Below are 25557 nucleotides of genomic sequence, written 5' to 3' on the forward strand. Positions count from 1 at the left end.
TACAAATTAATTTAGTTGGTTTCAATCCATTTACAACTTTTTTGATAAAACTGTTAATTAAACTAGTTGTTCTAGTACCTACCATTCAGTCTGTCATGACAATAACCAGTCAGCAAACATCTACATTTGCATACCATATTTGTTGTGCAATAGATAAAATGCTATGAATTTTTGCATTTTAAAGGAAAGTAGCCAATTTACACACAAGTTAAAAAACAGAGTAAAATCATCAAAATGAACCCATCAGTTTTGTGGGTTTATATTCAAAAAACAACTTTTTGATAATTCGATTCATAATTGGCTTATAATTGTTCATTCACATAATGTAACACTTTGATTTGGTGCCTGAGAGAAACTTGCTTATGAGAGCTTGACTGGCAGTCATGAATTGTGTATTTTTTGGCACATTTGTAATATAAGGAGACTTAACTTTTAAAATGTGTGTAAATTATACCTATGAATTCATTAATTCTGGACACCTATCATTGAGGAGATAACTCCAATTTATAAATTACCTTTCACGAATTTAAAAATATATGCATGTTAGGAGGCAAAAATGTTCCGTCTCCTATTAGCAACTTGCTATACACATTTTGAATAATTTATATATATACGAAGGCCTCATATTAGGGGGCCTCCCATCCTACATATTTGAGTATATATATATATATATATATATATATATATATATATATATATATATATATATATATATATATATATATATAGAAGTATATATAGATGTAGATGTGTATAGAAGTCTATGTGATGAGTATGGCCTTAATAAACCACAACGCTGGTGGGAAGCTCCTGGTAAGGTCAATGAAAATGACCGCGCTAAGATCCTCTGGGACTTCTACATCCAAACTGACAAGCATGTCCTAGCAAACCAACCAGATATAGTGGTGGTAGACAAGGAGAACAAGAGGGCAAAGAAAAAGAAAAGGTAGAAAAATATCTCCCTCTTGGAGAAGAAATTGAAAAATGCTGGAATGTAAGAACAACCGTAATCCCAGTAGTGATTGGGGCACTGGGCGCAATAACACCGGCGCATAAAATGTGGCTTGCCCAAATACCAACAACAATCAACTCAGGTGAGTTGCAGAAAAGTGCGCTATTGGGAACAGCTAAGATCTTGAGACGAGTGCTCAAACTCCCAGGTCTCTGGTAGGAGACCCGAGTTAGAGCAGAATTTACCACCCATACGGGGTATCCGGGGTGAGGAAACAATTTTTATATATATATATATATAAAATTGGGTAAAAATGAAAGTTAAAGTTAAGTTTAAAACAACTTTATTACTAATAGTTTCATATTGCCATGCAATAATCATCAGATAAAATTGTTAGCACTGAAAACGACTTATATATAGATGGAAATAAAAGCGTAGGTCTTAAAATACCTAAATACACCACTGATACGTAGGATTAAAATTAGCAAGCAACACGATTTAAAGCCTCAACAATGCAGAAGTTAAAAGTTAAGTCTTAAAGTTGCTTAAAAGGAATTTGCCAGCATGTCTACATGTTGAAACTAGTTCACAGCGTTTGTTTAAGGTAGCAATGTTAGGATTGTATATAATATAAAATTTCTCATACAGACATAGGTTGCATCTGCCTGTGGTCTTGTTGTATGATGTAGCTCTTTTGACTATGCTCTGATTATAGTTATATATTATACTATGATTATAATTACTATCACTCACATTTTGCACTCATCTTATTGTCAAATATTGAGTCAAAATGGTCACAAATAGGCCAGCTAAATTAATAGAATTGTTTGAAATATTTTTCAGCCATTTCCTGAATGTGAATCATCTGCTGCTACTATTACGTGTAGTTATTGTTAAAATTAATAACACTTCATAATATAAAAAATAATGCTATCAACCAATTTTGTCAGGGTATATATCTAAGTGAAATGTCGTAGCAAAATACACTTTCAGTTCAACTCGGTATAGTATTCCGCTGAGAAATCTTCAAAGACTTACAGGACCAAATCTACAATTGTGGTTTGTCTGTTATGTCAAGTAATTTTTGATACAGCCATTTTGTGAAACAGTTTATAATTGTTCTAATAGCCTCATACTAACACTTTAATCTCTTTATCGAGTTTTTAAAATATATGGCTGACTAATATTTAACATTGGTTTGGCACGAAAAACTACAATTGTGATGTATTACCTTGAGATCTCAACTAACTGGTTGCAAAAACATGGAAATGGAAAATGAAAACGGCGATTCCTGCACAAATCTGCTGGTAAAAAGATTATGAAAGAATCATAAGAATATTCTGTAAGAAGTATAATTCGGTAAAACAGTAGTTATAAATTCTCCTTCTACAGAATACTTTATTTATATTTCCTTCAATAAAATTATACCATAAATTTTACACAATCAGAGCAAACAAAAAATAATGGTGAGTTTTTGCATCAGAACAATTAACACGGTTCATATTGTCAAAGAATTATCAAAAGGTATTTTTAGTTTAGTAGTTGTCTTCATTTTTGTTTGTTAGGTGTAGAGCACAATATATTGATCAAAAATATGTTATTATTGAATAGCGGAGCTTGCAAAGCAAAGCAGACATATTCAAGAGAAAACACTATATATGCGGGTCAGTGTAGAGATTGATCTTCAGTTATGTTAAGATTTATAAAGCCACCAACCTAAAGCGGAAGATTAGGTAAGGATGTTTCATTAATAATCAAACTTCAAGCTCTGTGAAGTATTTGTTATAACATAACTTTACTGACTTGCTGCTTCTGTCGCTAAAAAGAGTTGTGATGTTGTCAATAGTATTGCATTCAAGACTGTTCTACCAGTTGTTGAGAAGGATACTAACTCAATGGCAGTGAATGCACAGCAGAAGAAGAGTGAGGCTGCTGAGAATAGTGAGAAATATTACAATTGAGGAGAATGACAATCAAACTCATGTTAGCCTATCTAACTAGGAAAAACCTCTAGAGATATTCAAAATGTTAGCCAGTCATTTTTTCCCACCGAAATGTCGTTTTCTACATGGATTACTCAAATCAGTTGGGCTAAGTGTGAGATAAGATGATTTACATACTGATAAGTTTATATTTGCCATAAAAGTGACTAAAGAGATACTTATAACTTTTAAAGCCGTCATAAGTGAATGAGTAGGATTGCTGGCTAAATCAGACTCTCTCATTTAGTGGTAAACCCCTCGGCAAACTTGGTTGTCACTTTATCTTTATTATATATTTGAAATTCATCATCAACTTTTATTCAATGACTTAAAATAGTCAAAGCTTTGAACTAACACTTAAAACTGGATAAGGTTATTTTCGGTATATCAAAATATTTAGTACATTAAATCAAATTGAATTTAAAAAACCAATTGAAAACATCAAAGAAATGCAAACAGCTCAAGTTTGGAATTTAAGTACTATCTAATACAAAGTTTTTGTTAAGTAGATCCTTAAACATTAATCACCTGGAATGAGACAGCCAATATTTATGTGTAAGTTGTCATTGGTTACTAGAAACCCTCAGTAAATGGAATTAATAGTCTGAACTAAGGTAATTTCAACTAAACTGAGAAGATACTTGTATGTATTCAGAATTAAAGTAATTGTGTGCTTGCTTATGGATTTACTCCTGTTTCATTGAAATAATAAATTAAAAATAAGTTACACCAGTCTAAAATGTCATTATAAAATGGATATACAATACCAATTAATATATTATAAGATATTATGGCAGAATATACTACAGCAAGTTTTAATGCATGGCAGGGTCATTTAATAAACTGTAATTATGTTTAAAATAATATATTGTGACATCACAACAGATGGAGGAGCAGTTACAACCAATTACCCGCACAAAAGCTTTAAAAAACGGGACCCTTTTGAGCTAATAAACACTTGGACATGCCTCGCCAAAAAGCGACGAAAAGAGACTGGACTAGATCTAAACTCCTGGATTCCTATACCTACCTGTTGCCAAAACAAGAACTAAAGGGCCCATATTGCTACAATGTCTGCACTGACTAGACAAAGATGCTACTAAATCGGCAAGTCTAGAAAAGAGATAGAACTGCCAACAACAAATATGTTTTTTGACCTAAGCAATCAGAAATTGACAAAGAACCAGAAGCCTTGACCATATTTTTTATATATTTGCTTAAACAAAAAACTAAATGCATCTACATAGATGTTATTTTATACTCAAAGTGTTTTGACACATTGTAAGACAGTAAAGGCTGCAGTGGATTCCATAAACTGCTAGTAGCAATAAGAACCTTCCAATCTCCAGCTCAACAGTAGTCACTAGATCACTGGATAAATTTCTAAAGGCTCCCATAATACAGAAGCCTTATGAATATGAGTATATTGAATTGAGATACCTTGCGACCTATGGCGAGCTTAACAGGTTTAATACCGGCAGCTTTTCTCCAAAGCATTAAAAGATGCCCCTGAAAAAACTTGCTGAGAGCGGCTTCATGAATCCAAAATACAAATTATCTGACCGACATGCTAAGGACATGAAAGATGATGTGTTAGGCACCAGCACAGGTTCAACAGTTTGAAGCATATCAGTACGCCGACTTGAAAAACAGAGTATTCAAAGAGCTTACAGCTTAGGCCAATGGCTGAGCAAATACAACTAGGCTGCATGACCTAAAAGAGGCTTTTAAAATAAAAGCAAATTACATGGGTAAAGCAAACCAAGTTTAAAACCTCTTTTCCATGCTCCAAGCACAGTTCAGCCTGTCTCTTTGGCACACTCAGGCAGAACTGAGTACACTAAGAAGCATCACACAAACCACTTTGCAAAATCATACCATACAACAGGAGCAGCTGGTCCAGGTAGTCTGCTGCCATTGGCCAAGACATCAATTTGCATTGGCAAGTAGGCATGTAGACCTCTTGCAAGTAGTCAAAGAAACTAAGTTGTAAAAACCCAAGTGTAGCTCGTAGTCTAAAAGACTATGTTTAAAAGTCCTTCTCAAGACAAATATTGCTTAGATGCTTTGGACCATTTTCATGCCTAATGGAAATTTCTATTATTAGTATTATAATTATTATCTACAACTAAACCAAATCTAAACTGTCTATTTTACCATACACTAGCAATTAAAATTGAAATCTTATGTTTGCATATAGCTTTTAACAAAGTGTTTATCTACTTTATGTTTTATTAAGAGCTTCAACAGACTTGGTCAAAAGCAAAGACTTGAAGATCTTAACTACTTAAAGTTTTTCACTAAAGTCTATCATTAATATTAATTGGAGAGATTTGTGTGTAACGACACTAGCCAATGCTTCTTATTTAAAAAAAGATTATAGTCTACTAAAAGTTTGCAAAATGCTAAAACTCTTTTTAAGTCTATTTAGAAAAAAAGGTATTCACAATAACTGTCTTTGTGCATTTTATAAATGAAGTGTTTATCAAAAATTTAAAATCATTTGTGGATCTTCAGGAGCAATAAAAACTTTTAAAAACTTTCAGTCACTTTTAATAATTTATATGTGTCTATTTATTGTGTTTACAGCTTAGAAATAGTTTAGAATTGCTTAGTTTAATCCAAGTTTGTTATATTGTAGCTAAAACAACTACTGATCTATATTTGCAGCAAAAAAAATTCTCTGCATAAATTCACAAATATAACATCTTATTTTGCAAATCCGTTCACAACCTTTAAAGAGAGACAATCACATATACATATCTGCAAATACTTTAAGAAGTGCTGTCCAACTCATTGCATTAAAGTTAGAAAAATTTAGGTTTGTGGTAAAACTCCAATTATTTTCACTATACGAACCTTGTGCTGTAAGTTTTTAAGAATCTTTGAGGTTTCAGAGAGAATTTAGAGCTTAGGGAACGCAAAATAATTTTAATGTCAAAAACTTAACCTCCAAAACAATTTATACCCCTAACAGGAATGAAAGACTGCAAAATGCATATTGCGCAGAAGACCTGGATAAGCATTCACTTGTTTTTTTCTACTTCACAAGGTGACTCATTCGCATTTATGCATTGCAGTTGTCACTGAGCATAATGTATTTAAAGATTGAACAGATAGCTTGCCGTTAAAGCTGACAGGCGTCAGCAGCACTAAGCTGCAAAATAAGGTAGGAAAATAGAGATAAATCTATCTTAAACTTTGACTCTCCTTTAGGTATACAGTCAAACATGGATAACTCGAACTCCACGGGACCGAGCGAAAGTGTTCGAGCTATCAGAGCGTTCAAGTTATCAGAGCACTGTCACAAGTCCATGTATTTATTTATTTATTGGTAGATACATGTACATATACAAACTATAATATAAATCAAAAGCATAAATGGCTTTTTTTAAATTAAATGCTTCTAATGTAAAGTTTAAAACTTTTTTATCAAACAGTATAGAGCTTTTTCTATCATTTGCGATTGGTTTGTTGTTTGAGGTGGTGTTATTGCCTGGACGTTTTTTAGATTAAAATTGGCAAAACTAGATTGTTGTTGAAAATCTCAGAAGAAAAGACATTTTTTGCTTTTGAGCGTTTTAACCAAGACCAATTTTGCCGACTTTTCTTGAAGTTTATGCGAGGGTTACCTCACTTTTCCTTGCTTCCGAAGGGCAATCGCTAAGCGGATGTTTGGTAAAACTCAAATTTCACCAAACCTTTAGAAAGGAAGTTGACAAGAATATTTTGCTGATGGTGGTAATAACGACGCCTATGAATTGCAAAAAGTTGAAGTTTATTTCTATGGCTTAAAATAAAGTGATTTTCTAAAGTGATAACAATCGTTTCTGTAACCGTTGGGCAAAAAATTGTTCGAGTTAACAGAGCTGAGGTCGAGTTATCTAAAGCAACTTATCATTACGTGGGAACAAACCAAAGAAACCCTTCGAGTTAATCATGTGTTCGAGCTATCCGAGGGAGAGTTATCCATGTTTGACTGTACTAAACTAAAAGTAATAATTTTACTAATCATGAATACATTCACTAATTAATAAATTTATAACTGGTATGCTATTACCGATCATTGTTGCATAATTTTTTTTATCGTTCCACCTAGCTAAAACGTTTTCTTCAAACTTTGGCTGGCAGTTTAAGACAGGAAATTAATTATATTTTCAGAATTTATGTTCACTTCTCACTTGTATTAGCATAAAAAATTGATTGAGCAGTACTCATATTTAACTATTAAAACAAAGCCTGAATTGTTGACTTGACATACTTATGCCTTTGTTACAAATTTTTTCATTTTGTGATTTTACACTATCATTCTAAATAATTTATAAATTTAAAGCGTTCAGTAGATGCACTATATAATACAATTAAAAATCTATGGATGTCATATTTATTCTATTTGTTTGGTTGCTTAAAAGATGTTGATGTGGTTCCACCAATGGAGCAGTTGTGTCAATGTAGAAATTGTCATACCCGGGGAAGAGAGAAATGAATGTGTGCTGCCCAGTTCATAGTATGTGTCATTTTGTCTCTCAGACTAGTCTGAAAAATGTTGCATTGATGCAGGAGAGTACTGACCTTTATAAAACTAGGTCCATTAGAACTGGCCTTTCATAACTTCTACACCTACCATGGTAAGTTTCGTAGCCAATTGTAATTTTGCTGCTGATAATCTTATTGCATGTCATATCAATTCCAACAACATTCAAAAAGTTATCCAAATATAGTAAACTAAGTCTAAACTAAAGTCTAACTTTCTGTTAGCACCCAAGTATCCTGATGTGTAGTGTTTGAAATCTTTCTAGAAGATGCAGGAACATGAAATTTATGCCATGATATGAAAAAACAAAAGAAATCATGCACCTATTCAGATCATTGGTATTTTGAACGTACCCAGAAGGATGTGCATGTACAAGAGCAGGGTGGTGATCACGACCAACCTACGTATACAACAAGCTACATTATATATTATATTATATATATTATTATATTATATTATACGACAAAAGATGCAGAAGAATATCCAGATACGATAAATTTAGGGATTGAGTTCGTTGCTGTGAAGTATATTGTCACATTATATGAGATGAAACTATGTGAGTGGTCACAACTTAAATGGATGTTTTAATAAAAAATTTTTGCTGCGATGAAAGCTTTTTGGCTTCTAAAAGTTATTCAGCAAAATTAAACTTTAAAGATAACGCAAAAAATTATTAGCACTAAATATTGAACACATCATAGCCCTGTTTCTACCTGTGCCAAAATCCTGTCTCATAGAATTATGCAATGTAATCAGACCTTGTTAAAAAGTACATTTTCTAAACTTGACTCAGTTCCATCAAACCAAATAACAAGATCTTATCAAAAATTTTATGTTCCACACATTTTATGTTCTCACACGTAAAAAACGTGTGAGATCATCTCACAAATCATCGACTATGTGCAAGAATGGTTTTATTAATCCTTCACCATAATCGGTTGGTTAAATTATTACAAAAAATTTGACATTGTTTTGTGTTCACTATTTTGGTCAACTAAAAAACCATTTGCTTTGTACTTGATTCCACTCACCGAATGACACCAGAAATAATTTTTTTACAAGTTGATACTACAATGACTAAATAATGTTGAATATGCATGATTGTTTTAGAGATACAGCTGTCTTTGTCATATAATCAAACATATTCTTTTCAAAACAATGTGGTTTTGCTAATCTTTTTTTAGTAATTAGTTTCCAGTGCGAGTAGCTGCTGAGAACTTCACTGATACAAAAACCTCAATGAAATAAACTTAACCTAACACCCTTAAGTATGTATGTATTTATTTTCATTATTTTAATATACAACATATAAAAGATAAGAAATCTGTAGAAAATGAGAGTTCATATGCGCTACAGCAGAGCTAATCATGGCGCCGAACCCAAGTCAGCAGACAAAGCAGCTAAAAGTCAATAGATCTAAGCTATCCTAGTAATCCAAGCAGATGTTGTTACAGAGTCACTTTAAATTTGTGAGCATTGGCAATCAAGCGTAGACTGCCAGGCAATAGGTTCCAAGCCCGTGCCATCTGATAGGAGACCTGTCTATGTCCACACTTAGTAGAAGAAGACGGGAGTGGAAGAGATAGTGATAAATGTCTAGTAGGGTAAGTTGGATGTGATGAAGGACGGTTGTAGAATTTATTATGTGCTAGAATACAAATGCGTAAAGTATAAATTTGATGAATAGGTAAGATGTTGCTAAGTTTAAACAGCGAAGCAAAAGAATATGTGGGAGGTTTATAATAAATGATTCTAAGTAATCTTTTCTGTATGGTAAGTATTTTATTTAAGTATGTAAACGATGCATTCCCCATGCCTCAGTACAGTGTATTATTTTACTGTTTATCAAGCTGTTGTATAGTAATATGATGGTAGTAGTAGGATGATAGCTAGAAGTTAGGTAAATTAAACCTAAGCTTTTGTGGAGTTGTTGTCTTAAATTCGCTATATGGGCGGATGAATTTAGTGTTTGATCTATAGTTAAACCAAAGAAAGTTATGTTGTTAGTCTCTGAAATAGATAAATGATAAAATTGGTTTTGTGGATTTTTTATTACAATATAATTTGTTTTATCAATATTTAATGTAAGTTTATTTTGATTACACCAGCTTTTTATTTTGTTTAGTCAAAAGTTCAGTTTATCAATCTCATCATCTATTTTGTTTTAAAAATAGAACAAATTTGTGTCATCAGAAAAAAGGATTGTTTTAAAGATTCTAGAAAAATCAATTAAATCATTTATATATATAAAAGGAACAAAGTGGGTCCTAAGATGGAGCCTAATGTGGAACACCACATGAAATATTGAGAGGTAAAGAAGTATGCTGGTTTACAAAAACACATTGAGTTCGATTTGACAAAAACTTTCTAAGAGTTTCACAGCTTTATTTGAAAAGTTTAAGCTTTTAAGTTTGTCTATCAGAATACCATGATCAATTGTATTAAAAGCCTTTGAAAAATCTATAAATATGTCCAAAATAACCTTGCTCTGGTTCAAATCAGCAAATGTGTTATTAGCAAATTTAATAAGAGCCTCTTTGGTGCCTTTTTTCTTTTGAAATCCATATTGACTTTTGCAAATAATGTTTTCTGAATCAATATGATTGTGAATCTGAGAATTTATTATTTTTTCAAATATTTTTGAAAAAACTGGTAAAACAGATATGAGATGGTAGTTATTGCAAGAAAATGAACTTTCTCTATTTTTGTATATCGGTAAAATTTTTGCACCTTTCATAGCATCAGGAAAAGTTCCTGAACTTATACAACTATTTATTATATCAACCCGTGGTGATACAATATAATCTGAACATATTTTTACTAATTTGGCAGGCACCTGATCAATTTCTTTTGCTTTTTTGTTATTCAATTTTTTATTTCATCTAAGATATTTTGTTCATCAACTGGTTGAATATGAAAAGCTTCATAGGAAGAACTTTGATTTATTACCATATGAGTTTCTGTAAGTATGGCATTTGCTAATTGAGGTCCTATTTGAGTAAAATGCTTGTTAAAACATGAGGCAATTTGAAACGGATCACGGAGTTCAGTATTAGTTTCAGTATCGAGCAGCTTTTTTATTTTGTGGATTTTGGCATTTTTAATCCGCAAGCATCATTTATAATATTCCAAAGCTTTCTAGGGTCACATTCGTCTGAGATGATCTTATTAAAATAGCTTGCCTTTGCTTGTTTAATCATAGTGGAAATTTCATTTCGTCGCTTAATGTATTTATCACGTAATCGAGGGCTAAAAGGAAAAGCTTTGAATTATTTGCATAGTTTTTCTTTGGATCTAATTTTACATTTAAGTTTCCTCGTCAACCAAGGACATAATTGTTTTTTTGTTATTCACCATTATTTCTTTCGTAGCCAAAATATCAAAAGTTTTAACAATTTTATGAAGAAAATTTTCGGTGGCTTGGTTTACATTGTATATGTTGTATACAGCTTCAATCCAGTTTATATCACCAAATCAACTATTGATGTCATCAGTTTTAATGTTATTAAAACATCTTTTTTCAGGCATACTAGTATTCAAATTTTCAAAGCAAGCAAATATCGGAAAGTGATCGGATGTGTGTTTTTCAATTGTTCCGCAGACTATTTCATGTTTTCAAAGTTAATAAACATTTGATCAATGCATGTTTCAGTTAGAGGGGTTGTACGAGTAGAAATGGAAATTAAACTTTTAAAATTGTACTGATTCATAATATCCACATACTCTTCTGATTCAGGTTTAAGAAGGTGAATGTTAAAATCTCCACTTATTATATGATGTTTACATCCTTCCCTAGGTGTGGACAAAAACAGGTCTAAATCATATAGAAACCTACCACAGTCAGAGGATGGAGCCATATAAATTGAAGTGATGCTCAGCGACCCACCACCAACACCAGCCAGCTCCACTGAGACAGCCTCCGCTCCCGAAAGCATAACTGGTCCAGACGCCATGACCACCAAACTAGTGCGCACATAGATCCCCGAGCCACCACATCTAGATATTCGGCTGTCACCTATAAACACATAATTAGGAATCGGAAAGCAAGAGTGTTGATACTCGTAAAGAAAAGTTTCACTAACACAAATAACATCAGACTGAAAATTAAAGTTAGACAATAGTTCTGTAGGCCTGTCAAATTTTTTTCGTAAATTGTGAATGTTACAATGTATTATACTAAATCCCTTTTGTTTTATATTAGCCAGATTTTCTATAGAAAAATGTAGACAATTATATCATATTTCTATTATTAATGCAATATATAACAAATACACTACTTAGTTACAAGAAAAAACATTACTTTTACTGTTATCGATCGCTGTCAGTTAAGGATTTCAATTCACTAACTTGTTATATAAACAGCTGAAGAATCTTGCGTTTTTTTAATATAAACCGATCGATTACTAGTCCATGCATATTTATAGCCATTTTCAGCTTTGTATTTTTGTACTTTATAACAGGTTGTCGCACATTGAATGGCAATAGGTCATTTGCATACATTCTGCTTTTCGTATCATATCCTATATCGGTACTGTGAAGCACTTCGGCATCTTTAAATTTAAATGATTTCAGAAAACTGTTTCTAGCATGGGTTTGAGCAAATCTAACAATCAGTGATTGTTATTGACTGGCAGATTATTAATCTTTATAATTATTATTATAAAAGTTATAACCTTGTTACTATTCACTAGCAGATTGATAGTCAGTACTCCGATTTTTATACCACAATTGGAGGAAAACAATATGACTATCTTTTAACTACCCTTATGTGACACGCTTGATACACCCATAATAATGTATCTGTAGCTAAAAACAAAAGGTTATTTTTAGCAATCATTAGCAAACAAAAACTAAAATATATGTCAATAGAGCTACGGAGGACTCAACTTTTATTGCAATAACCGATGGTAATACAAAACTTAGAAACATACTGGTTTCTATATACATCATTTTGAGGATGTTTGGGTACATTTTTTATTTTCATGTAGTTTTAACTGCAATTGAGTCCTGTTAATTTAAATCTTAAAACATCTTACCATCCAGGCCATCTCAAACGTTAAAAAAATAGCGATATATAAATCAATATCTATACCTTCTGATAAAATCAACTAAAATTTGGTCTAACTACATCCTTAGGTTATAAAAAAGAACAGTAAACTGTTTAACCCCATTTTTACAATAAGCTCTTTTCAAGCAAACCTTTATAAATACTCCAATCATTCATAAAGAAACTTGAGTGTATTTTCTTAAAAATACATGAAATGGTAAATGTAGGGAAAAATATTTCAAAATGTTTTCTTTTGCCACCCAAAATGTGACCGGGTAGAAACTTCACCAGTTTTCTAAGGCCAACTTCTTCTTTTTTATGCTAACAACACAATTTATCCTTCTAGTATTTAGATAACTTTTTTATATTTAGGAGCGCAGTGAATCAATGTCTAAATAAATAAACAATTATGTTATTTACTACATACAAACAACATTTAGTTTCTTTACTTATATGAAGCTTTTTGGTTATAGAATTGAAGATTTGTGGAAACCAGTCATTTCTTCACCATCCAAGAAGTAAACAAGCAGCAGAGAACCCATTTTCTATGTTTGAGGGTTCCTGAGTAAGCAGATAAACCATCATAATTGTGTGAAATATTGAATATTCAAACAATGCTATCGTTGCGTAAAATTTTACAAGACAGCAACAAAAAAAGAAAATTAAGTAAAACATTTCATGAAAAGGGCATGTTGTGCAGATTCAAACATTTTCTAGAAAATTGGGCCACTAGAAAAAGCGTTGAAATTAGCAATGAAATAAGCGCATGAAATAATTGCAAGTATAGGTTAGAAAAGGTTTGTTCATCTACTAGGGTTGCACAAAAATTAAAGATAAGCTTGACTCATTTTTCTCTATAAAAATTCCAACAAAATAAAGTACTTGCAATATATAAATCATCTGTACTGCATAGTGAATTTGTTCTTAAGCCAGGTTTCTTCTTATAAAAGTTTTGACCTGATTTAGGTCACTGGCTACAATAGAAAAAATATAATTATCTCTTTCTGATCATAATATAATGAAGTTCTCTACAGCTGACTATGATAAGGATGCTGACATATCAAGCTGTGCTGAAAGTTACAAAGATGAAATAATAACTTACCTGCTTTATCATTTTTACAGATTAATTCCCTAAAATTCTTACTTTAAAACCAACAAAACGATGATTCAATATTTATAACACTATATAACACTTTTAACTCTGATGCCATCATACACATTAGTTTGTTTCATACATCACTTCCATAAAAATAATGTTTGGTCGTAGGCTCCTGACTTCATTCTGATGTTAAAGACCGCACTTTGATTAAATTATGTACTTGTACCATATATATATTGGTAGCATCGTTAACACCATATTATATATATACTCCAATGACCAAACATAAGCGAAGCGATTGTTTGAGAGATTTATGATAATTGCATGTGCGCACAACTTACGATAATTATTCATCGACAACATGGCAAACCCTCATTTCGAAATATCATCAACAATATTAACTATTGTTTTGTAGAGTCGTTAAATATAATAACGATACAAAACACATGTAAGCCTAATTAAATATGTTACTAGGTCTTTGTAAATTGTCGACATTCTCTTAAAACTTACCCATCTGATCGGATTATACACAAATAGACAGATTAATTTAGCCGAAAATTCTCACAAAACGCTTGAAAAGCTTGCTATAATAAAAGTTAAGACCGGCAAACAAAACCCCGAGCAACAGTTGATAGAACCATTAAGTCATGCGCATTTCACGAAAAAATAACGTGCACATTTTACCAGTCTATAGCATTGTCAAATTGTTCTGTAATTAACGTAGAAGTCCAGAAATCGTTTCTTTTTTGCCGATTTCAAAGTAACTGACATTTTGGAAACTTTTGAGTACTTTGGTATTCTAACTGATGTCCAAAACAGTGAAAGTAGGGGAAATGACGGTGAAATTTTTTTCTAACAATTCTTATAAGATTATCACAATATTTAATTATAAACTTGAATGACTATTGAAGTGTAATAGTCACACTAACAACATTGATGATGGGTACTATGTTGCTGTTGTTATTTTTTGGTAAATAGTTTTGTTGAATAGATTTTCTAAAAATCTATATAAATATCAAACTTTTTGATATTGTTAGCTATGAGGTTTTGAAATGTAAAAAAAAATTGTGCATTGGTTTTCTATTATTACTTTATTACTATATTAGAAATATTGGTTATCATATTGAAATCAGTGCATTTTACTCCCAATATTGGCCAATATTGCATTTCTCCTATTGCAGGGGGAGAGATATAAACATTTAATCTTTTTGCTTTCATTATTGCTGTTAGTCATGACTAAACACTTTTTTAAATAGATTCTCTAAAAATCTATATAAATATCACAACTTTTGATATTGTTAGCTATGACGTTTTGAAATGTAAACAAATTTGTGCATTGGTTTTCCCGCGACCAAACGAGCGGAGCGAAGTTTGAGAGTTTTTATGATAAATGCATGTGCACACAACTTTCGAAAATTGTTCATCAACAATGAGACGAACCCTTGTTTTGAAATCTTATCAACAAATTTAACCATCGTTTTGTAGAGTCGTTAAAGTATAATAACGATACAAAACACATTTAAGCCTAAATAATCACTAAGTTACAAATAATGTACATTTGTAGATTATATATTAAACATTTTCAAAAAAAATTGTATAATAACAGACAAAAGCTACATTTACTAAAATATAATGTAAAATAATTAAAATCTAACCTAAAGACACCATTTGATCACTAGAAAGAAAACAAAAGTTAGTAGATTTTGGCTTGCGACATTCTGCTCTTTTTTCTTGCTTTTGGCATCCGCTATCAAAACTGAAATATTTAGCTTGCAGCTAATTTACTCCCAACTTTGCAGAAATGAATACCATCACAGTTTACTTTCTACAGTCTATCTTGACAGAAGGATGTTGTATATACAGTATTTACATATATATTATAAAATTTGTATAATAAGATTTTCTGTTCCCTGACTGCATCCTAAAGTAGTTACTTGTATGATATTAAATTACACTTTAACAAATGTGAGATAACATTATGATAGTTTAAACCTTTCACTGCCAAACAAAGGGAGTTATCAATGCTTTAAAACCTGATTTTATTAGTTTAATCTAGGACAATGTGAATTATCATTTAAAGTGAAACTATCATCATCCAATGTGAAACTATTATATATAAAATGTCTGTAATTGGGGCTCCCTTTTTAAACCAGGTTTTATTGGCTTACTCGATGATAATGTAAATTTGGTAACTGATATGCTTCTAACGCGGCATACAATCAAAGTTTACACTGATTTTAAATCATAAAAAATTAGAGGAATGAGCTTGCTGCCTTCTTCAACCAATAAAATGCAATAAGTTCATTAACCTATGATCCTTACTAAAATGTACAAATAATTTCAGTGTTGATCAAATCTTGCTGTCTCTTAGATGTCACACTTGCATTAAACATACAGTTATCATTGTAAAATGTATGTATGTAATTGAAGCTCATCTTTTGGCTCATTTTGTTTATCTACATTTCTCATTGACTGTTGCTTCTGTAAGTAAAACTTACTGCATGCAACATAATGTTTCGAATTTTAACTTTTTCAACGGGTCAGAAATCGAAACAAAAGGTAGGATTTCATATGTGTATTCATTAGAAGGATCAGTAATGCAAATAGAGTTTATTGTACATTGTGTATAGCTCCTTGCCAACTGTCAAACAACAGCTGCTAAAGCAATGGTATGCTTGACCTGTTAGTTAGTGGTTGGTATATTTGATTATTAATAAGCCAAAACACCCAATTCTGGGTAATGTTGATAAAAACATAACCCAATAATTTTTGGCATTACCCTAATTTTGCTGTACTTACTCACATTCAATGATGTTATTTGTAGAAGTTGTCTCTCTTACACACTGTGTAAATATGTGTATGTATGACAAAGACTGTGTTGCTGCCCTGAATGATGAAATAGTAAAAATATGTCGCTTGTACTCATCAGCTTTAGCAGTAAACACTAGTGACTTGAATACTGGGATCACATACATGAAAAAACAAATGAAGTAATAAGTTATAAGTAATAAGCTAAGTTTAGAAACTGAAGTATTGGAAGTTTTTTATTTTCTATGACAGCCTTGAGTAGGAATTACAAATAAAAATAACTAAAATTGTTTTCAAGAATCATATTTAATGTCAATACATAATGAAATTTGACTGTGCAAACATTTTATAAAAATTGCTAGAACTAAAATCTTCACAACATCTATTCTTTTTTTAATAATTTACCAGTTAGTCTTTTATTTCACAATATTGTATGAGTTTTTACATCTACTGGAGAACAGGCTAAACAGATCGTTAGCATTGTTAGCAGATCAGGGTTTTATCAAGTAGATTATAAGTAGTAAATTTATGGTGAAATGTATGGAACTTATTTAATTTCATGTAAATATGATTCACATTTATGTATGAATATCAACCCATATTATTGACATAAGGCAATTTCAATTGATTTAAGTAGTTCATCTAAAGATCCTAACTGCAAGAATTGATATAAGAACAGCATAATTAAAATATTTAAAACACAAAAACTGTCTCAGAAAAATTGATAGAAAGTTCTGCATTTCATCTAATATGTTATTAGAGACCTGTGAGGTTTACTAAGAAGGTGATTGCAACTATTTCAAAACAGGATAAATTTTGTACCAACGTTCAGTCTCTGCATAAACAGTTAAAACGATGACCAATTTTTTATTGCTATTATTTAAATGTACCTTGTGCGTGTCATGCTTACAATTTCACGCAGTTTAGCAAAGTTATATTGACTGTAAAAGGCTCTCTACATAGAGATAATTAGATTTTGACATAGCCAATATTTTTTATTTATCTTAAGGATTGCTGTTTTATGGACATACTACAAGGATGCTTCTCTACAAAGAAGATTTATGAAAGTAAATTGAAAATAAATGTTGATGGTAATATTCGAGTTGTAGTAAACACTGAAATGATGGATGGCAGTTATAAATGGCGAAAACCTTTATAGTTTTATGATTCAAACAAATAACTTGAAAGCACCTCAAAGCATGTTAATTTCCACTCTTTGAAGTGTGTTACTGCACATATTATTTACCGCCATGAATTTCTAAATCGCTGTGTATATAGTCTTAAACTAAGAAAACAAAATCAAGTATGCAATAAATTGTTGTACTTTTACAACTTCTACTCATTTAAAATATCATAGCAGCAAAACACTCAATGCTAGAAATTTCAAAGTTATCATTAAGTCTTTTACCATAGCTTAAGTCTAGCTTTTAAACTAAACCTTTACATGCTAAGACATAACTTATAGTTGTAGTCTTGTATAGTGTAGTCAATGATATAGACTCATAACTCAAACTTCACGGGACCGAGCAAAAGTGTTCGAATTATCAGAGCGTTCAAGTTATCAGATCACTGTCACAAGTCCATATATTTACTTATTTATTAGTAGATACATGTACATATGCAAACTATAATATAAATCAAAAGCACAAATGGCTTGTTTCAAATTAAATGCTTCTAATGTAAAGTTTAAAACGTTTTTATGAAAAAGTATAGAGAGTTTTCTATTACTTGAGATTAGTTTGTTGTTTGAGGTGATGTTATTGCCAGGACGTTTTTCAGATTGACATTGGCAAAACTTGATCGTTGTTGAAATGCTCAAAAGAAAAGAGATTTTTTTCTTTTGGGGTTTTACCCACGATCAATTTTGCCGTTTTTTCTTGAAGTTTATGCAAAGATTACCTTACTTTACCTGGGATTCGTTAAGAGCAACACTCCGAGGCAGTTCAATTAGAAGTTTTACGAAGTTTTACGGTACATTCTATATCACTCACACTTTTTGAATAGATACTTATTGAATGTACAAACGTATTCTGTGTGTAGGTCAAACGATGAATAGTTTTTTAGCTAAGACAACGTATACATTTAATTACAACAATTTTTTAAGAAGTTTTAAACATTCAACATTCCGACGTTGATTCAACACAGAATCAACGTCGGAAAACTATTCATCACGGGCTAGCCGGGTCACGCACTCAAGAATTTTTGCCACGCACATACAAAACAAAAACAACATGCTGTTTTTGTTTTGTATGTGTGTGGCGAAAATTATTGCGCGCGTGACCCGGCTAGCCCGTGCTATTCATCGTATAGCAGTATAAATCAAATTTGACCAAACCTTTAGAAAAGTCGTTGACAAAAATATTTTGCCGATGGTGGTAATTACGACGCTTATGAATTACGAAAAGATGAGGTTTACCTCTATGGCTTTGAATAAAGTGATTTTCTAAAGCGATAACAACCGTTTCGGTAGCCGTTGGGCCAAAAAACAATTCGAATTAACAGTGTTGAGTTTGAGTTATCTATAGCAATTTATCATTACGTGGGAACGGACCAAAGAAACCGTTCGAATTAAGCATGTGTTCGAGCTATCCGTGGGCGAGTTATCCATGTTTGACTGTATATGCATACATACAAGTATGTAATACCTATATGAATTTAATATCAACCTACAGACACACAGGCATGCATGCATGCACACGCATGCCCGGGCAAGCACATGCACATACATGCACACACACACGCACACGCACGCACACACACACACACACATACACACACGCCCGTACATCCGTACACATGCAAAAATGAATGCGCATGCACACACACTGGCGCACACAAATATAAAAACAAAAATATACATATTTGTATATATATATGTATATATATATATATATATATATCTTAGAGTATATTAGACTATTATTCTATAGAATTTTTATTATTAATATAGGCATACAATTATTTCAAAATATGTATATGAAAAGTATATGTAGTACCTACAATTTATAGACCTCTGACTCATCTGCACTGCCATCTTCTTATAGTGATGCAACAGAAAAGCCTATTTTAGACTGTCTAGATGCATTTGAAAATGGTCAGCGGAAGTCTGCAGGAGTTTACATATTTCACCCAACTCAAGACTGGAAAATGATTAGAGATGTCTGTTAGTTTGACCTTGTATCTGGCTGGACTGTTATACAGAGAAGACTAGATGGTAGTGTGAATTTCTACAGAGAATGTGATGAATACGTTGATGGGTTTAAGCATGTGAATGGAGAGTACTGGATAGGGTGGTTACCTGCATATATGTTGTTTTCTAAAACATTTTACAGTTCAGGAATCACATTTTGATTCTAAAATGGTCAAAAATCAATTTTTTTGCTTCTTGTAACATAGTAATTACACTCTCAAAACAGCTTTGCTGATTTAAAACATGTTAATTCTGCATGTTTAGTTCATAAATTTCTTTTTGTCAATATTTTTACCTTTTTGGTAAAAGTGTTTAGCAAATGTTGCTAGCAACTGCTTTGTTTAAAAAGTGTAGGCCGGAAAACTCTTTCACTCAGAAAAGAGGGCTCGCAATGTTTGTGGCATGGATGTAGGTACACCACAGATAGGCGACCATTTTTGTGAGCAAGTCTACCTAATAGTGAGGAGAACATTGATTGCACTGCATTAAGAATTAGCAGATATTTAGGTAGCTACACTAGTAAATGTTTCTACTTTTGATCTTGTCAACCGAATAGAATATTTTTACCTTTTTATTAAATTGCCAGTCTGGTGCGGGTTTTGCCCTTTAAACTAATCCACCTTCACCAGCTGAACCAAAACATTGAGAACTCTACAAAAATACCGACTAAAGTAATGTTAGCAAACCATCTCCGGAAGAACCATTCCCGAAACACGCTCAATCATTTGTCATTTTTCTCCTGGAGGTAACAAATAGTTCATAAAGAATTGGGTGGATACTATGAGAAAACGGAGAACCCAATGTACTGAAACAAACCTAAGTTATGTCTAATAGACCAATCATGGCAGCAGAAAAGAAAAAGATATGTCTTTTCAAATCATTCACTACTACAACTCTGCCGCTTGAGCAGTCAAAGTAATGCTCAGCTGAAAACGGAGTGGGAAAAAATTTCAGCATACAACCCCGTGTTTTATAAGAGTTTAGGATCAGGTAGCATCAAGAGTAAGAAAGGATATGTGCCATTTGGCATGTAATTGTTTCACTGTGCCATGTTTCCATTTGGCTAGTAATTTATTAGTATGGTCTATTGTCTTCTAACATTTTGTGGTAATCATGTGTTCATACATCATACATACAATGCTATGATGTATGTATCGTATTGATGACATGTATTTACAATGTCTTTGGTGTCACTGTGACATTGCACATAATCGGTGCACATGGTATTTCACGTAGGTCTAAGTGTTATCATAACTTATTACATCAAAGAAAATGTCATCAATGTTCTTAAATTATTAAATTGTTTTTTTTGCCACAAGGCGCAACTAGATGCCCTATAGTTACTTATGGAAACAATTATTTTTCAATGTAAAAACTTAAAGCTTAACTTCATCACTCTCAGTTTCTTAAAAATAGGATAATTTCTCCCAAATATTACGTAGCTTATGGAGAGCCAAAGTTCTAATTATTTTTTAGCTTATGTGGAGGTTCATGCACTATATACGGCTACTTATTGGCTTTAAAAACTGTTCATAGAAAAAGTATGTATCTCAAGTAGCTAATTATGAATTGGAGTTATTTTACCATGGTAACCTTTTTAAGGTCTGGAGGCTATTCACCAGCTCACGAAGATCAAGTGTACACTGAGTTTCTACCTTGAGTCACATGATAGGGAAGTTAGAACAGCCAACTATTCTTACTTCTATATTGATGGTTTATCTACTGAGTATGTAAATCATGTGAGTATAATCGTATCAGCGGGTAGGAGAAATCAATCAAAAATGGCCCTTCAGAGAAAAATAAGGCTATTTATTGGCTTTAAAAGCTGTGGATAGATAAAAAATGCATCTTGGGAAACTAATAATTAGTTTGCTCAATAATAAATAATAGTTTGCTAATAATTAGAAACTCATAATTATTATGAGTTAGAGTTATTTTATCATGTTAACCTTTTAAAGGTCTAGAGGCTATTCACCAGCTCACGAAGACCAATTGTACACTGAGTATCTACCTTGAGTCACATGATGGAGAAGTTAGAACAGCCAACTATTGTACTTGTTATATTAATGACACATCTACTGACTATGTAATCCATGTAAGTATAATCATATTAGAGGGCAGGGGAGATAAATCAACATACTACTTTGTATGTACATGCAAGATGCATGATTTTTTTAAATTTAAAGGACTATTTGCTAGGATCTTTCAAGATGTATTTTAATTTTTAATACATCATATATATTTAGTCTAACCAAAGCCCGAGTCAAGCACCGGCCATAAAATGCTAGCCCAATGACTATGAATAGCTTACATCATCAGCTGTCAAAATCTTTGCTAAAATAATAAAAGTATTTTAAGCCAGATTAATAAGTTTTTTGCAAAACAATAAAATATTTATTTAATAACACTAAACAATTTCAGCAAAAATATTTTAATCGACGTAATCAATTTCATGACAATCATTGCTCATTGCATCCAACTGAACGATAATAGTGTAGGGGTTAAAAATGTTGGCCTTTGGTCTGGAAGTTCTTGGATAATTCTGATGTGTAGTGGGTGTTTTTCTCCCATATTTTAATTGAACATGGAGACGACAGAACACAAGAGACCAACAGAAGACAAACAAAAGACGACATCTAAGATTTATACTCATAAATGTGATGCTGTACCCTACAACTATTAATATACTATATAATATAACTATAACTATTAGTATAATATATATTATAACTACAACTATTATTACAACTAACTGAAGTTTGCATGATGAAAATGATTCAGCTGCAGCAATGCTATTCACCTACGTACACATAAAAATAAAATAAAAACTAACAGAATTATTTCAAGGCAAATTCAACACAAATTAATATAGTTATACATATTTTTGCAATTAATGATTTTATCAAAGGTATAATTGAAAAAATATGTACTTGAAACTATTTTGAAAAAAAGTTTATCTTATTGATCAGTTCATTAAACTTTTTTACTTTTGATCGATATCTTACAGCAGCTTATATAGCAGTGATGTATATATTGTGCATTTTAATTTTCCACTATTGGTCACTATTTTACAACAGCTGATATAGTAGTGTTGTATATATTGTGCATTTTTAAAAGAAGAACTATAAGAAATCAATTTCGGAAACATTACATAACGTCTTTGGTTAAAACAAATCTAATTAAAATTTTGAGATTTCATACCTAAAAGATAAAGTAACAGCAATTTATGTAATAAAAACTGTCATGCAAACTCAAATGTTTAAATAAACAAATTATTTGCTCCATAAAATCAGTATAAAACACATCTTATTCAACAATTATTCAAAAATAAAATTTGAAATTTTCAGAGAGTAGACCAATGTATGTAAACCATCTAATTTGAGTGCAAGCCAATCTATTATCATTGTGACAAGCTTAATACACTTTTAGGTATTTGGATATTGTAACAGTGGAGATGCAGGAGACTCATTGACAGCTGGCCAAAATCCTAACACTATGAAGTTTACTACAGTTGATAGAGACAATGACAGGAGTGATGATAACTGTGCAGTAAAATATCATGGTACGTACTGGTACATACGTAACTGTGCACAGGAAGATTTTTCCATTCAAAAAAGTTTTTTCTTGCTTGTCAAAAAGGTTTTTTTCTTCCAAAAACATGAGGTGTGTTCATGATATCGCTGTAAACATTTAAACTTGGAAAGGTTGATGAAGTAATCAATTTAAAACATACCAGAAATCATCAGTTATCAATTTTGATGGGTGCACTGAAGAACTAAGTGAGGTGGTATAACAGACTAGAATTTGCCTTCACTGGAAAAAGGCAAAGATCATAGCAATGCTTAAATAAGCAAGCATAAAAAATATATCTGAAAACTCTACAAAAACATTGATGATATTACAAACCAGATCAGTTTTCATATCTAGAAAAGCTTCACTTTCTGGTCATGTTTATAGCAAGGCTTCTAAATAACCGGTTCGTAGGAGCTTGGTGATACCGAGCAGGCCATTCTTATAGTCTAAATGGAATTTGGTATCAAGGTTGAAATACTACTTCATCGGAAACCGGGGCAATTTGGTACAGCTGGAAAGGGCTTAACTACTCATTGAAGACTATACATTATGTATAATATAAGATTGTCTTGTTAACTTTGATTCTTATTATAGTTACATCTAAGCCTTTTTTATTATATAATGAAATAAATATAAATAAAAAACACACAACCGCCTAATAAACTAAACATAATAATTCTGAGTGCTCTTGATCGAGTTCTTCATTTTTGCTACATTTACTATAATACTTTTTGAGTGGTGTATAATGATACTGTATACAACAACTCTAAATTTCCTTAACTATATTATTTATCAAAAAAAATGTCTATCTGACTGGAATTGACAATGACTCAATCGTCTGATTTTTTATTCTTTAATTCATGTGAATACTAACTATATTTAGGGTAATACAGTGAATGTATTGGTGAACTCTATTACATTCCCATTTAAACTCTATTATAAATAAGATTGAGTCAATTAATACTTATTAAATATGTTTAATTTTAATGAGGTTCTGTACAACTTTGTTTAGAGACCAGTGAATATTGTTTACATAGTTTCAACTATAATTATGGTATGTTAGGTTCTACTACGAAAGTCTTCATATTTATTGAGAACAGCGTTTGAGTTCATTGAAACTTCTTCAAATATGATTAACTCTCTGAATTTATGACTTCACTTGTTTTAGGCAAAAGTGGAATTTATTGATGTGTTATGTACACTTATTTAAAACATGATAGCTGTATCAAAACTCTGCTAAATTCTAAAACTATTATTTCTCTTTTTGACTCGGCTATAAGTTCCTCAGTCAAACTATACTTTGGTGAGCTACTAAACCTATTAAACTTGTATTTTAGTAAAGGCTTCAACTCTATTGAAAAACTTTAATATGTTCATCTAAGCTGGACATGATGCTAACACCAAACAAGGGTGACCAACCTAACAATCTATTTGCAAGAAAAACTTTTTCAGTGTGGTAAAGCCTTTCAGTAAACTTGAAAATACTTAGCAATAAAATGTGTCTAATCATATAACATAGGTTTATCAGTTTCTTTTTTAAGATTTAGTCTAATAATTTTATTAGGTGTTTAGAGAAAAATTAATCTTAAACTGAACTTATTTCAATTTTTGGACGAGACCATCAGTGATGATTATTTAGTGATATTTAAACAAGTTCAGTTATTATTTGTTTTTCTTTACCGATCAAAATTGTTAAAAAGAAATCAATTATTATGTTTTTATAAGTTAACACATTATCACGTCTTACTTTCTTTTTTTTAGCATTTAAGTGCAGAAATACTACTGGGATTACAATGAGATGTTTAAACTTGTCTTAAGTTAGATTTGTTATCTTTTTACGATAAACTAAATATCAGACTGTTTGATGATAATTCTTCTTTAACAAATATTGTAGTATATTAAAGATGTAAACTATTCAGTACAAATAAAACTCGAATAAGTGCTTATAGAAATTTTGGCAACAGAAAAACTAGACAAGATATATATGCAATCAGCTAGCCAAATATTTATGTAAATTTATCAAATGACTTTAGCAATGTTTATCTTATCTTAAACTGTTGTTTCTAAATAATTTGGGTCGTTGAGTTAAATTGTCAACTTAATTGACATTATATTAATAAAATATTAATAAAACGATACTAAAATAACAAGAAAGCTCTATTAGCAGAGAAAGTTAATTGTAGCAAGACATTGATGAGATTCGACAGAATGCTGATTAAAAAGCTCGTCGACTGTTTGTTTTGTCAGGTTGTCAGTTTCTTTAACATAGCCAAATGATGCTGAGATTGAAAGCAAATAGTTTGAAAAAAATTGTTTTAAAATTATGTTTTACTGCAAAATGTATTATTGCACGATACATCATATTATATGTA

The sequence above is a fragment of the Watersipora subatra genome, chromosome 6 (genome assembly GCF_963576615.1).
Source record: "Watersipora subatra chromosome 6, tzWatSuba1.1, whole genome shotgun sequence".
NCBI lineage: Eukaryota > Metazoa > Bryozoa > Gymnolaemata > Cheilostomatida > Watersiporidae > Watersipora > Watersipora subatra.